Here is a 16,637-nt window from a genome sequence, read left to right on the forward strand (position 1 = left end):
TGCTCTTTCCAAGCATCTCTCTAGTTTCTGAGGAAAAGATGTCTCTTCTCTCTGAACTGTGGTCCCATGTGTCTGCCTCTCCTGGACTCCGGGCAGAACCTCCTTCCGCTCAGGCTTCGTCTCTTCCACGGGCCCCACACACTACCCCGGGGGCTAGAGGACCCTTCTCTTAAATCCTCAAAGGCCCTTTCTAGCAATGATCCAACCACGTTCCTTATGTTTACTGAGAAGACCCTCAAATATATGATATTCTTATCTGTCCATTCCGCTGAGCTCTTAGCCATCCCTCCTCAGAAGTTACCTTTTCACAGTCATTAATCTCTTTTTTGCCACTTCCTGGTCATTCTGCACTTGACCAACAGTATTGATCATGTATTCCCTGAAACCCACAGAACCTTGATTTTAATCTCTCATTTAGTTCCCACAGTGAAAGCTCCCTGCATCCGGGGCCAGCTGGTTGGGATAGGGCAATAGTAAGACCCAGTTCTTGCCCCTCGGCTCACCTCTCCATACCTTGGCTCCAACACTCACCTTACATCATCAGCTCAGGGCTTCAAAGGACCCAAAGCATCTCCATCCTCATCACCTCTCGCAATAACAAAGTTCAGTCCTGCAAACTTTGGGAAAGCATCTTCCATCGTTACAACTTCTTTCACTGGGAAAGAGGAGAGGCTGTTCTTACAATCAGCACCATTCTGGAAGCGTGGAAAACCTCCAGTGAAAGCCCCACCAAATGACTCCTGAAATGTGGTGTGACTTTGTGAGTCACTCTCTCCCCAGATTCTCCGCGTGCTGGGCCACTCTCCCCCAGCATGTCGTTGCCGGGTGCCTTACCACGGAGTTAACTGCGTCATGCTCCTCTACGCGGTCAGCTCCCGGAGGGCAGGGAACAGACTGGTCTCTTTTTAGTCCCCATACTGCCCAGTGTTTAAATATTTGTTAAAATGCAGCAAGATCAGGGAGAAACTCAGCGCCAAATCTCATCTCTCCACCATTCCTCAGGATGGTCTGTCCCTTTGGAAAACTGTTCCCAGGTGTATTTCTAGCATGGCCCGAGGGAGTGCTTGCCCACCTATCCACAGGGTCAAGGAGGAGAATTTTCTCTGTCTTGGGCATTTCAGGGGCAGCCATCACACCACGCTAAGATATCGAAGCAGGCTTATCAGTTGGACAACCACAAGGGGGACCTTGAAGCAGACACTTCACCCATTCAGGACTCAAGTGTCACCTAGTAATTCTGTAATTGCTCTTCTTATTTACTGTATGCTTGTGCGCTACCTCCTGAAGATGTTTGTACCTGTTTTCCCATCAATGAAATCAGGATTAAAATACCTGATTCTTAGGACTGCTAAGGATTTGAACAAAATAGCACTAGAGAAATTGCCTAGTGCTGTCCTGAATACGTAACGAAGGTTTAATACATACTTTATTATTTGTATTACTGACAGGTTGGGGCATGATATTGACTCCAGCATAACTTTGATACTGCCCTTTGACTTGGCTAGCTTTGACAGAAGGGCCCTTTAACAATATCTAAAAAACAAACCACTAAACTTTCAGCTTTTAAAAAACACCAGGTAATGCGAAAACCAGATAATCTCCCTCCCTCCCTGAGGTCACCCTACCCTGACCTCAGGGATGGGAAAAGATAAGCTCAGAGATGGGGTGAGGGATGCAGTGGGGGTTAGGACTGGGGTAAAGGTCTAGAACAGAGAGAGAATTAGGGAAAGAGGAGGATCAAAGATGGCCGGAAGGTCTGGAAGGGGGAGATCAGAAATGGAGTAAGAGTCAGGTTGGAGGGCCACAGAAATGAGGTGAAATTAGGACTATCAGATTGATGCTCACAGTAATCATTTTAATTTTTCACATATCGCCCCCCACCACCACTGTAGAGTCCAAGTGCCCTGCTTGTGAAGGAGGAGTGTGTGTGTGTTGGGGGCGGAGGGGAGAAGAACCCTGAACCGAGTGAACATTTTTAAACAAACAAGACATTTTGAACTCAAACAGTAAAAGTCACTATGCTGGTCAGATCCCACTGGTCCTTCTCCACAAGTGGGGCTCACAAGTGGGACTGGCAAGAAGGTTCCAGTAACGAGCTCTGCCCGCAGGATATAAAGTGCCTGGTGAATTTCACATTCCAAGGACAAGAGTTTTCCAAATTAAAATTTTAATAGAGTGTGAAAATAGTTCACCATTTACTTTTAGGATGAGGTAGTGTTTAGAATGTCAGCCTAGAAATCCAAGCGAGCATTTTCAGAGATGCCCTCTACTCTGGGAGCTGGGAACAACCCTCCCAGAAGCCTGTTGCTTCTATCCGGACCTCTGAAATCTTGGACCCGGAATGAGAAGGGGGTCTGAACAGCTTCTTTCACCAGGGAACCTGCCAGGCGTCTCAGGGCTTAAGAATGTACGTTACAGAAGCCACGACTTGCGTCTGATATTCTTGGGAGTTTGGGAAAAGCCCGGTTGATTTGGGGTCCAGCCCCAGCCATACCACCAGTTTGCTGTGCAATCTCAGGCAAGCAATTTCATCTCTCGGAGCCTCTGTTTGTTCATCTGATCCTTCTGGACAAGCTTAACTTGGCAGTGCCTTTTAGCTCTAATACTCATGCAGTCAAAAAGGGTTCGCTGAGCACCTACTACATGTCAGACACCTTCTAGACACTGGGGATACACAGGTTCCTGCCTTCGTGGGGCTTACATTCTAGTTCCGATGTCCCCTGCAGTCCTCAGAGCCTATGAAGACTACCCTCTGTATGATGTGCTTGTGCATCTCAGAAAAAGAGACGGGGCAGGGGCTCCACAGGATAGAACTTAAAGCTTATGGATGATTAAGTAACTTTCGCCCACTTAGTAAACAGGACAACAGCGCTTCTTTCTTCAAATTTTCCTTAAGTTGCTGGAATGTACTGGGTTTTGGTTTGGGGGTTTTTTGTTTGTTTGGGGGAGTTCTTTGGTAGTGGTGTTTCTTTCCTGATTAGAGGGTGGGAACTGTGGATACAGGCGAGAGTAAAGACCATTGAGGAAGATTGACGCATGCAGAGAAAGACAGAGCAAAGAACAGGATGTGTGACTACACGGAGGCCCTCCAGGTGAACCCCACGCTTCTGCCAGGGCTCCCTCCAGAAGATTCACTCCCTTTCAGTCACTGGAAACTTTAACATCATCACCAAACACAGTTCAGGCCTGCCCAGCCCCGCCCGACTACTGCCTGATGACCCAAGACCTGGTCCCTCCACCAGGGGCCTTGGGGCAGAGTGGAGCCGGGGAGGGACATGGGGACATAAGGGAAGGGTCAGAAGCCAGCAGGTCAGCACGGGTCACACAGCCACCCTCTCCCAACCCAGATGCAAGTCCAAGTCAGGGAGGAAGAAATTTTCCTCTTCCCTTCTAAACTCTTCTGACTGATCTAAGAATTACCTTGACCTGAGACAGAAAAATTGGAGAAAATCAAACAGAAATTTAATAACATGTATACATGGGAGAAATGCAGGAAAACTGAGTACCTCTCCAAAAGGACGGAAGTCCTCACCTTAATTAGCATTCTCAGCTAAAGACAAAAGAGAATGTTGGGGTTTGGGGGGGTGTGGGGAGGGCCGCCGGGGTGGTGGGGGGGAGGGGGGTGTGGAGTGGTGGAGTGTCAGCTATGGGAGGTGACCAGGAAACGCACAGTGAAAAAGGGTAAGGTTGTTATGCAGATTGAAGTCATTGCCTTCTCTATAGATGCTGTTTCTAGAGATCTGGTCAACTTTCTGGTACAGCAAGGGAGACACCCTTACAAATGGAGATTCCCCTCATACATGTAAATGTTTCTTAGAAAATGGTAACTTCTACCTGGTTTTCAGGATTTTTTTCCCTGTTGGATGTTTCTTGGAAAATAGCCAGGTTAAAATAATTAATATGCCAGAGAGACATCTTTGGGGGTGGCAAGTTTCTGCTCCCCTCCACTGGAACTTCCGGGGCTACTCTACACCAGAAAGAGAGGGAGGACGTGAGGCTGGGCTACAGAGCACACGTGCCCCTGCACTGTAGACCCCTCAGTGGGAAACAGCAGGTTCTCAGCAGCCTGGGTGGAACAGGAAGGGAAGAGGCACTGGAAGGAAATAGACCCAAGAGTCCCTGGGGAGCAATTCTGGAATGTAGATTCCCAGCCCCACCCCACCCTCTCCAGATTCAGTAGATTAGGGTGGAGGCCAGGAGCCTGACTTTTCACTCTGTTCTCCAGGTCATTCTAATTCAAGTGAGCCATTGCCCACCCTTTGAGGTCCCCCGCGGATAAGAGAGAAGCACTTGAGGTTCTACTTGAGAACTGTAAAAGTCCCTCGCTAGCTGAGCAACCTTGGGAGGTTTACATTTCCTTGACTGCCTTTCAAAACCTCAACAGCTCATCTGCAAAATGAGGCTAATGAAAGTACCCCCTTCTTAGGGCTGAGAGGAATAAATAAGGAAAAGGCACCGTGTCTGTATGTAATAAGAATACAGTAGATTCCCTCTTGTTATTCAGGGGTTATTTTCATAAACGCCTTCTTCCTTGTCAGCCCCTTCCTAAATTGGAGTGTGTCATGGGAAAGACAGGAATGGCGGGCAGTGAAGACTCTAACACAGAAGGCAGGGCACAAAGCCGTCCCTGTGCCCTCACAACCAGCAACAACACCGTGGTCTGGGGCTGCACTCAATCTGGACCCCGCCACCCAGAATGTGCCTTGATGTGCAAGCACCCAGGGCAAAGGGGGTGCTCATGGAATGAAGGGGACCTCGTCAGAGAGACGCTCTGGAAGAAGACTGGTGGGGGACAAACATCATAACAAGAGGAGGAAGGGAAGGGCAGAGAACAGAACCTCATCAGCCCTCAGACTCCTGCAACTGTGTGCCCATGCTTCTGAGTAGTAAGGAAGGTGTCCTGCGTGCACGGGGTCAGTGTCTTGAAGGGAAAGAGGGGCACGGAAAAAAAAGGGATGTGAAGGGTAAGAACAGCTACTACATTTAAGTCTAAAACACAAATGGTGCAATTTTACTTAAGAGGACATACTTATAAGGGAAAAAATAAAATCAACTCTAGGAGACAAAGACCTCTGACCCCTACTACCCAAAGTCTAAGAATGGTGATAGAAAATGGGTTCGCTTGCCCAGCAACCACCTGCCTCTGCATCAGAAGAACTCTTTTCCCAGCCAGGTCTGGCCCATTGCCTTGGTCTTTCCCATCCACAGCTGGGCCCCTGGGCTCAGAAGACCCCCTGCCCATCATGACTGGAAATAGGGCCACTGATGATATAACTAGTTAGAATGAGGTTATTAGGGTAGGCCCTAATCCAATATGTCTGGTGTCTTTGAAAAAGAGGGAAATTTGGGGGAGGGTTTAGCTCAGTGGTAGAGTGCGTGCTTAGCAAGCATGAGGTCCTGGATTCAATCCCCAGTACTTCCATTAAATAAATAAACAAACAAACAAACCTAATTCCCCCCCAAAAAAAAAACCAAAAAAAAAATTTTTTTAAATGATATGTAATAAAAATTTGGGCCCAGAGACATGCATACTGGGAGGACACCATGTGAAGATGAAGGCAGAGATCTAGATGACGCTTCTACAAGCCAAGGGGCACCTAAGGTCTGCAGCAAAGCACCAGAAGCTAAGAGAAACCTAGAACAGATATTCCTCATAGTCCTCGGTGAACCAACCCTGCCGCCTCCTTGATCTCAGACTTCCAACTAGGAGGCAATAAATTTCTGTTGTTTAAGTCGGTGGTGTTTTGTTACAGCGGCCCTAACAAATTAATACCTCCATAGCATTACTTTTCTTCACCACACTGACCACCAATGGGCAGGTCAGAATCTTCCAGAAATTTACCATTTACTTTTCTATCCAACAAATCAACAGGATGGGAGAATTCAAAGATAAACAAAACATAGTTCCTGCCCTCCAGGAGCTCACAGGAATGCAAATGTTTGCCACTTTACAGTTTAGAAAACACTCTCCCATACACAGCCTTGTAGACGCCCCAACCTCACACCAAAGTGGAGAGGTGGGTCACATGAGTCCCTCTGCAGATGAGAACAGCGAGTTCTGAAGAATTGGTGATTTGCTCCAGAACACTCAGCTCCTAAGTGGAAGGGAAGCAACTGCAGCAAGGTCTTCTGAGTCCAAGATGATATCTGGAGGGGCTGTTTCCTTTCACTCTGTCTTGCTGCCTCGTCTCTCGTGCAAGCAGAAGCCGCAGCACGGAGGCAGCTGGAAATAAGTTGCTGGCGTCCCAAAATCTGTTCCAAGCAAGTTCCAGAAGGCAAGGGGGGAGGTCAGCCAGAGAGAAGAGACTGGTACTGTCCACCCACCTCTCTCAGGCACCCGCTGCGCCCACCACCCCAGCCCCAGGCCCCCAGCCACTTCTAGCTCACAGGCCCCACAGGTTCCCAGTAATGGTGCCGCCTAGTGTTGTCAAAGCAGCGAGCGAGTAGCTGGAAAGAATTCCAGAATGAAATCTATGTGCCTCTGCAGCTTGCTAAATGGCTGCCACTGCAGCGGCTAAACCCGCTAATGTGCTAAGAAGCATTTTCTGGCAGGGCCAGGAGGCAGGGCTGGTATTTTGGGCGCTGGGAGGGGCTTGGAGGCATCATCCTTGGCAAGTCCTGGAAGGAGGTGGAGGTGAGGAGAACCAACCCAGATGGCTCCCCATGAAGTCACTGAGAGCCACTGGGGCTGCACTTTAGGATTCCTGGAGCGCTGCTGGTGGGCAGGGCCAGCCGGGCACAGGGGCGTCGCAGGCTGGGGAGCGGCGGTGGGGGTGAGGGCTCTCGGATGCAGGTGTTGCTTTTCCTGCTGACCTCAAGGCCAGGCAGCCAGGGCCTGGCCCTATCTCTGTTTGCCTCTGAGTTGCCAGGGGCAGGGCCCATGGTGACCAAATGAGGAAGCCAATGCCCAGGGCAAGCCGGCAAGATCGCCTGAGGTGGGGGTCTGAGGGCAAGGGCATTCCGCGAGATCGGGACATTGGAACAGGGTCAGGGACTTCGGGACCTTCTCATACACGGCGCCCTCTGATTTCCAGGCACAGCAAGCCCCTGAAGCATTAGCTTCCTTGTTTTTCAGGGACCTCCTGTAAAATTACGAGACCAGGAAGAGAAGCAAACCCCCAAATCTGGATCAAAACTAGGTCCTGGCGTTCCTTTGTCCCTGACGTGCCCCACGCTCCTTGGAGAAATCAGAGGGTTTTGACAGAGCGGAGAGGTGGGTGTTGAGGACAAGAAGGTAGAGCTGGTAAAGAACCCTTTCCGGGGGAGGCACTGGTGACAGGAAGTGGTGTGAGGACTAAGCAGTGCCGCTCAGGTGAGGGAGACATGGGTCAATCTGGGAACACAGAAGCCAGCAAAGCCCTGACAAAATTCAGTCTGGAGGGGAAAAATCCCGACTGATGGAAACTGCTGAGAGTTTGCAGCTTTTAAAGCCCTTCTAGCAAAAGGATCTTTGGAAGCTTTGCAAACCCTGACCACACAGCCAGCCAGCCGCGGCCCGGCCCCCAGCGCGCAGTGTTTTTGCTAAATCAGAACAAACCCACTCACAAATATCTCATCCTGACCTCCCCTGGCACCTATTCCTTTCCTGTCTGTGTGCCCGCCTTCCTCGGAAATGAAGTTGTCTCAGAGCTATGGGGGAGAGCCATGGGGGAGAGTCCTGCAGAGGCCGAGGGGAGCCAGGGGACAGGACAGTCGTCTCGGCTCCGCTCCTGACTAGTGGCTGACCCTGGGCTAGGCGTTTAACATTTTTGAGTCTCGTTTTTTTAATCTGAAAACATGGAAATAAAGAAGCCGCGACTGCAGAGTTGATGGGAGGACTAATGAGGTTGCACGTTTAGGGTGCCGAGCATAGAGCCAGGCAAGCTCCACGAGGGCTGGTCCCTGTCCTCCCCACCTTCCTCTCCAGGGCCTCCAGCACCATACTCAGTGAAGGGGAGAACGCAGATCAGTGGGAGTTTAATTAAAAAGTGGGGGAAACAAAAGCATACTTATATAAAACAACCAATCATGAGTTTAAGAGAATTCCCTCCAACACAAAACACCTGTGAACCCCACCCATCTTCCCCTGGGCTCTCAGCTGGCAGACTCACTTTAGCCGGGCCACTATGTTTTACAACTCCAGGTGGGTGCCATCCATTTCTATTCCGTGCACCCTGAAGGGAGCGGCATTCTAGACTAGCATTTGACTAGTGACCCCAGAGGTAGGCAAAGTTGCAGCCCTACTAAAGCACCACTTTTAGGAAGCCTTTTCTGAAGCTTCCCATGGCCTCCTCCTTCCTGGAATGCCAAAAGTAGGTCCTTTGTAGTTCCCTCAAGGGGCCAATCAAACTCTGCCTTTATCATACTCAAGGTATGTTTATGTGTGTGATTCCAGCAAGGGCTGGATCTGACCTTTATATTCCCCGTGGCACCCAGCACAATACTAATTCATTTTGTGAGGCCAGCATTAACCTGGTATCCAAACTAGTCAAAGGCATCCTTCCCCCAGTTTTTGATTTTAAAAATCTTAACCCCTTACCTCACACCCTATATAAAGATTAACTCAACATGGATTATACAGTTAAATATAAGAGCTAAAATTATGACACTTCTAGAAGAAAACACAGAAGAAAATCTTTGTGACTTTGGGTTAAGCAAAGATTTCTTAGAACACAAAGAGCATGAGCCACAAAAGAAAAAAGTTCATTATATCGATTGAACTTGATCAAAATTTAAAACATCTGCTCTTTGAAAGGCACGAATATGAAAATAAAAACATAAACCAGACTTGGAGAAAATATCTTGCAAGACATATATCTGATAAAAGATATATATGAAGAACTCTTAAAACTCAAGAAGAAGAAGACAAATGACCCAATTTTTTTAATGGCCAAAAGAACTGAAAAGACATTTCACAAAAGAAGTAATAAAGATAGCCAAAAAGCCTGTGGAAAAAAAAATGTTCAACATCATTAGCCATCAGGAAAATGCAACTAAAATCACAGTGAGATACCACTAAACATCTATTATAATGGCTATGTGCCATACACTGGCAAGGATACAGAATAATTGGGACTCTCATGTATAACTAGTGGGAATGCTAAATGGGACACCCACCTCGGAAGGCACGTTGGCAGTTTCTTATAAGGTTAAATATATACTCATGACCCAGCAATCCTACACCTAGGCATTTGCTCAAGGAAAATGAAAACATATGTCCACACAAAGACCTATATATATAAAAATGTTCATAGCAACTTTATTCCTAATGGCCCAGACTTGGAAACAACCCAAATGTTCATCAATTGGTAAATGAATACGCAAGTGGTGATACATCCATACAGTGGAATGCATCCAAACGTGCAATAACTTTGATGAATCTTAAGTGCATTGTATTAGTTTCCTATTGCTGCTATAATAAATGACCACAAACTTAGTGGCTTAAAACACCACACATTTAGTATCTTATAGTTCTAGAGATCATAAGTCCAAAATCAGTTTCAATGTCAAGGTGTCAGTACGACTGGTTCCTTCTGGAGGCTCCGAGAAAATCCGTTTCCTTACCATTTTCTACTTCGAGAGACCACCTGCATTTCTTGGCTTATGTCCCTTCCACAAAGCCAGCAGTACAGCATCTTCCAGCCTCTCTCTCTCTCTAACCTCTGCTTTGAAGGAGCAGGAGTTTGACCAAAGGCATAGGACACAGCAAGTTTGGGAAACTTTTAAGCAGTTCTGTATTTCCAGGGTGTATAATGTGGTGTTTCAAAGATAAGGAAATGGTGAAAATCATTTCAAACCCAAGGCCTCTGAATCCAAATCCACAGTTTTTCCCAGTACATGTGAGCCCTCAGATGTCCCAACGCTGACCTTGAAGGCCTCCAGCCTTGGAGGTTGAATGGGCATCTTCACCATGTCTCAGAGCTCTGTACCCCCTGCCCATTCCCTGGGAGGTGGCCCGTACCTCTGGACACCTCAGCAGCAACTCAGCCTACAGGGTCAGCATGACCCTGGGTACTTTCATCTCTGCATCCTGGGACCAACTGATTCCCAGCCCTAGTCTGATGAAAAAATAACCTTAATAAGATTGATATTTGCATCCTGCTTTATATTTGCAAGCTCTCTTTTGTGTAGGTTATTTTGTTTGGCCTTCCATTGTGTGAGGATAAGGGTACAGATATTATCGACCCTACTTAACAGATAAGAAAGCTGAGGTGCTGAGGGTGGGAAGAGGCTGGCCACACTCCCCCAGCAAGTGGGTAGAAGCCAAATCAGAATTTACTGCAGGCTTCCTGCTCCTCACACCACAAGTGCCTGAAACTCAGAGAACAGAACTGGGGTCAGCCTGCTAACCTCCCCCAGCCTCTCCTCCCTCAGCTGTGGGACAGACAGTGGGGTAACATCTGTCCTGCCTACGACACCATGTATTAATGAAAAATTCAAAAGGAAGAAGTATGTAAAAGCATTTTGGAAACTTTAAAATGTACAAAATATAAGGAAGTGTTCTGATTATACTCTCAAAGAATGTCATAATTTTTCTCTAAAAGCATCTTTTTAAAGTTTCTTTTATCCCCTTGGAAAGCCAATTTCTCCAGCCTTCTTTATTTCTGGCTAAAGCAAAAAAGTTCTACCCAACAGCTCAACCTGAATCTCAAGGTCAATCTTTAACTCCTCCTTCCAGCTTCACCCCTTCTGAAATTCAGAACTGGCAGTTCCCACCCCCACCCCTCCTCTCTGTCACAATCAGCCCCTCTCTGATGCTAGAAATTGGCGGTTCCCACTTTCAGTCCTCATCCCTCTGATACAGGAGGGAAGCGGGCAGGACAGAGCCATTAAAGGAACGACATAGCACTTAGCACCAAGATGGTAGAAAAGTCAACTCCCTATAGACCTTGAGGCCCAAGACGGTAGGAGAGCTCATTTCCAGTAGACCTTGAGTTTCATTATATGTTCATTATAATATATCAGCATGGTGAATGACACACCCCCAGGTGCCATGACAGTTCTGAGGCTGGCCATAAAAGGTCAAAAAGTGGGTGATGGCCCAATTCCTGGGAATCCCAGCCCCTTCCCTCCAAAGTGGTTGGAATGATCCTCCCACTTGTTAGCATATGAACCTATCAAGCCGATAAAAACTAACAACACTCCACCTCATGGCCTCTCTGGCCTTCTGAGATGGCCTACATTTGGTCTATGGAGTGTGCATCTCTCTGAATAAATCTACTTTTACTCAGCTATAGCTTGAATTCTTTCCTGTGCAAAGCCAAAGACTCTCACTTGGCGGGGCACTTACTAGGGACTCAACCAACACCTGGGACTTGGCCATCCTCTAGTTTCCTGTATTTTCCTCCATCACCTCTGAGCTCTCCCCAGTCAAAGCCAACCTACACAATGCTAAAGCAACACTCCCATCGTATCTCTCAGTGGCTCATGACCCCCAAGGGTACTGAGTACAGGGGTCCTCTACAGGCTGCCCAGGCCAGCTTCTCTGGCATGTCTCCCACAACTCCTCCCCAGGCAAGCCCAAAGGGCTGCCACTTCACAAAAGCTCTCCCCTTTTCCCACTGTATGTCCTAAATAGGAACTGCCTTTCCCACTATTCAATTAATTATTGAGGAGGAATCAAATTAGTCCCTCAACTCAACATAAACCTAAACATACTCCAAGTGAATCCAAGACTGAGGTTAAAAAAAATTTTTTAACTTAAAAAAAAAATTATATAGGTGAAATTATATAGATGAATATATATCTGATAGCTGCATGGGACAGGAATGTGGAATTTCTAAGCAAAATAGCAATGAAATAAATCAGTGGCTAAAAAAAATAATAGTTATTAATTTTTACTCATGTTAAGTGGCTATCAGTATTAAAAACAAATACATAAAGCTTAAATTCGACCTCACATAATACACAAAAAGTAACTCCAAATGGACCATAGAATTAAAGTAAACACTAAAATTATAAAACTTCCAAAAGAAAAATATAGGGGGAAATCTTCATGACCTTAGCATAGGCAAAGATTCTCGGGACATAGAAAGCAAGAACCACAAATGGAAAAGAATCATTTGGACTTTGTCAAAACTAAAAATTTCTGCTCTTTAAAAGACTTTTAAAGACAGGAATAACAGTTGCCCAACAGTGTGAGTGTAATTAATGCCACTGAAGTGTACACTCGACATGATTAAAATGGCATCTTATATGTTATAGACATTTTACTACAATGAAAAAAAAAGACACTGTTAAGAAGATGAATATGCAAAACACGGATTGAAAGTGTTCATCATACATATATGTGACAAGGGACCTATGTCCAGAATATATAAAGAGTCCTAGCATTTCAGTACTGAGAAGACAAATGATCCATTTTTTTTTAATGGGCAAAGAGTTTAACCGACTTCACAAAAGAGCACAGACAGCCAATAAGCACAGGAAAATATGCTTAGCATCATTAGTCATCAGGAAACTGCAAATTACAACTGTAAGATATCATACCCATGAAAATGGCTAAAATTTTAAAAATTGTAACATTAAGTGCTGGTGAAGATGTGTAGCCACCAAAATGCTCACACATTGCTGATCAGAATATAAAGTGGCTCAGCCACTTTGGAAGAGTATGGTAGTTGCTTAATATAGAAATGTGCTTGCTATAATGACTGAGCAGTTTCATTTCTAAGCCTTCACCCAGAAGAAAGGGAGGAAAAAATATTCCTACAAAAAGACTTATACAGAGATGCTCACAGCAGCTTCATTCATAGTATCCAAAAACTGAAAACAACCCAAATGTCCATCAGCTGGTGAATGGATAAAAAAATTGTGGTATATTTATCTAATGGAATAAAAAGGAACAAACTACTACCATACACAATAACATAAATAAATCTTAAAAAAAATAGGGTGAGAAAAATAAGCTAGATTCAAAAGAATATATACTGTACGACTCTATTTATATGAAATTTTAGAACCAGCAAAACAAATCTATAGAGACAGAAAGCAGATCAATGGTTGCCTGGGGCAAGAGATGGGGTGGACTGCAAAGAGACACAAGGGAATTTGGGGGGATGATAGAAAGATTCTGTTGTGGTTGTGGTTAATATGGGTATATACACTTGTCAAAACTCGTAGAACTAGGTACTTAAAATGAGTGTTTTATTGTATGTAAATTATACCACACTAACGGCTTAAAAGAATTTTTTAAAAGTCAAACCACTAATGAAAACATCTGCCACATATATGACAGATATGACAAATCAATATCAATATGTAAAATTCCCACACAAATTGATATAAATAGCATTAAGACTGCATCAGATGGGGGAAGGGTAGAGCTCAGTGGTAAAGTGCATGCTTAGCACATATGAGGTCCTGGGTTCAATCCCCAGTACCTCTATTAAAACATAAACAAATAAAAACCTAATTAACTCCCCTCCACAAAAATAAATAAATAAATAAATAAATAAATAAATAAATAAATAAATAAATAAGACCAAATCAGATAAGAGGCCAAAGGACACAAACAAACCACAAAAGAGGAAATAAGAATAGCTCATAAACAAGTAAAATATTAAAACAATGAAACGCCATATTTCACATACCAAATTAGCAAAGTTTTTTGTTTGTTTGATAAAGGCTAGTGTTGTAGGGCAAGATAGGCACTCTGCTGGCAAAAACATAAATTGGTACATTTCTGGAATACAATTTGGTAATAAGGAGCCAGAGACTTAACAATTTCCAGATTATCTGACCTACTTCTAGGAACCTATGCTAAAGAATAATCAAAACTAGAGCTCAATATGCAAGAATTTTCAGTAAGGACTTAGGACAAGTCACTGGGCTGAATAAATACAAATAATCAATATGATGAAATATCAAATATTTGTCCATAGTAAGAACTTAAATATTTCTTAAACATACTTAATTTATATACTATATATAAAAACTTTAGGAAGGATATGTATAGATGACTTATACCCATGGGTAGATGTTTTCATTACGGCCAAGATTGGAAATCACCTAAATGTCCATCAAGAGAGATGAAATTAAGATAAACAAGATTATACTGTATAGCACAGGGAAATATATACAAGATCTTGTGGTAGCTCACAGTGAAAAAAAATGTGACAATGAATATATGTATGTTCATGTATAACTGAAAAATTATGCTCTACACTGGAATTTGACACAACACTGTAAAGTAACTATAACTCAATAAAAAATGTTTAAAAAAAAGAGATGAAATTAATAAATCATGGTATATCCACACAATGAAATATCATGCATCTGTTAAAAATAGGACAGACATATACCTACTGATATGGATCTCTGAAATACATTGTTACATTGAAAAAGCAAGGTGCAGAACGGGGCATTTAGAATGCAACTATTCTAAGGGAAAAATAGAAGGACAGATATACATTTATGCTCATAGTACATCTCCAGAAAGACATAGGGACGAAACAAAATGAGTGGCAGTGGTTGGCTCTGGTTAGAATATCTAGGGTCTAAGGATGCAAGGGAGTCTTAGATTTACTTTTCTCTTCTAGTTTATTGTCTGTCGTGTTTTAATTCTTTTTTTTTTTTAATCACGTAGAGGTCTTTCTTTTTCAAAAATAAAAACCCCTTAAAAAACAACAACACTTTTTTTAGAAGTAGGAAGGGGGGTGTTATGGGTTGAACTGTACCCTCTTAAAATACATATGTTAAAGTCCGAACCCCCGGTATCTCAGAATGTGACCTTTTTCAGAAACAGGGTCACTGCAGACCTAATTAGATAATATGAGGCAATTAAGGTGGGCCCTAATCCAACATGACTGATGTCCTTATGAAAAGGGGAAATTTGCACACCGAGCCATGAACACAGAGAGAATGCCATGAAGATGAAGATGAAGGCAGAGATCGAGGTGATGCTTTTACAATCCTAGAAACACCAAAGATGACAAGCAAACCACCAGAAGCTAAGAGAGACCTGAACAGCTCTCCCTTACAACCCTCAGAAGGATTCTACCCCACTGACACCTTGACCTTGGACTTCTGGCCTCCAGAGTCATGAGGTAATAAATTTCTGCTGTTTGAGACTCTCAGTTCTTGGTACTTTATTGGCAGCCCAAGCAGACTAATACAGGGAGGAATATTAACATGAAATCAAACAAAAAATCATAAGGTTCACACAGATCAAACCATCCTAGAAACAAACATCAACAGCATCTTGTCCTATAACCAACCAACCCATCACTTTACCCCACTCCCACACCTGTAGCTTTAGGGTAAACGCTTCACATTCTCTCTCTCTTTTTCTCCCTCTCTCCTTCCCCCCTCCCTCACTCACACACTTAATATAAACACCTCCAACAACAGACAAAGGCATTTGACTTGGTTACAATCCCATGCGTTGATACTGCCCCACTCACCTAAAGAGAACTCATTGTCCCAAATCCCACGGTGTTAAGTTAAAGGCACTGGAAGTAAAGAACATACCAGAAAACCCCTGGTAACTCTAGCTAGTGACTCAGCTTTTGTCTATGGGATGGAAGCTATCCTTTCTAATAGCGTCCAAGACATCTTCAACAAGGAAGCTGTAGCTTCCACAACTGTTCTGTAAGTTCTATCAACCACTGCGTCCAGTGCACCCCAAAACAGAGCCACTCCCAAAGCAGGAACACTAACAGCAGGATCCCACACCATCTGCCTCCCCTACACCTCTACCTCTAATGTAGGCTCCAGGACCCCTCCCCCATTCCCAGCAGCCCTTCTCCCATCAGGCTAGAATCTTCTTTCCAGGGGCCTTTCCTTTTCTCGTCCCTATTTCTGCCAGGACAAAAAGCAAAACAAGGACACTCAAGCAAAACCAAACAGCGAGTGAACTGCGGGAGATTTTACAGAGAAGGTTGTAAACTCACAAGGCCTTTTAGCTGAGATTTCAAAATGGTAGCTAGCTAAATGCCATTTGGTCCCAACTGGCTCACCTGAGCCTCCCTCCCATTCTCCAAGGGGTGTCCATAATTACTAGCACAGCCACCAGCAAATGTGGAATCTGAATCGCTCCTCTTTCAAAGATGAGAGAGGTGGGACCACAAAGATTAGATCCCAATGCCAGAGAAAAGGTTAGAAGTGGGGAAGGGGAGAGGGAAGACCTTCACCTTGGCGTGCAAGGACATGGCGGGCTCACCCCATCCCGTATCTCGGCTATTATGCATTCCCAACTGGCTTGGCCAAAATCCAGGGAGACTCCAGGCTGGTGAGTCTGTGAATGTGAGGCAGAGATAAGCGACTCGGAGAGGGGGAGCTCGCCCACAGTTATATATGGGCTGCAGTGCTGCTGGAGCAGGGAGCCAAGGGAATCTTCCATTTCCAAGACATTTCTGCACTCAGTCCTGCTCCCTAAGATTAAGAATTCTCTTTCTTGGCTTCCTCCCACTCTCTGAAAGGTAACTAAGCAGTTACCTTGAGAACATGAACAATCAGGGGGGTTGCAAGATTTTCTTTAATGCGTTAAAGACACATTGACCCTGGATACTTGTTTGTAATAAAACTGGGATAGTAGGAAGCTCCATTCTCTCCTTCATCCTGTGGCATGCCCCTGACGTGGAAGAGGCCAGTCTCCAACCCTGCCCTCAGCAGGGGATATGATTTGGGAGCTCAGAAAAAGGTGTATTTCCTTACAGAAG

The 16,637-nt window shown here is 44.8% G+C and overlaps 1 protein-coding gene across 4 annotated transcripts in view; it reads right to left on the bottom strand.

Annotated features, from left to right (window-relative positions):
- The window catches only part of DPF3 (double PHD fingers 3), a 194,502-nt gene that overhangs the window by 168,226 nt on the left and 9,639 nt on the right, over nt 1-16,637 (bottom strand). Inside the window, exon 1 of one of the 4 annotated variants that reach the window (XM_072963370.1) lies at nt 532-619. The exons of the other annotated variants lie outside the window; for them this stretch is intronic. The gene's annotated coding sequence lies outside the window, so the exon portion shown is untranslated. Of the gene's footprint in view, nt 1-531; nt 620-16,637 lie in introns of those variants that run through there. 4 annotated transcript variants of the gene reach the window in all.

Source organism: Vicugna pacos, chromosome 6 (assembly GCF_048564905.1).
Source record: "Vicugna pacos chromosome 6, VicPac4, whole genome shotgun sequence".
NCBI lineage: Eukaryota > Metazoa > Chordata > Mammalia > Artiodactyla > Camelidae > Vicugna > Vicugna pacos.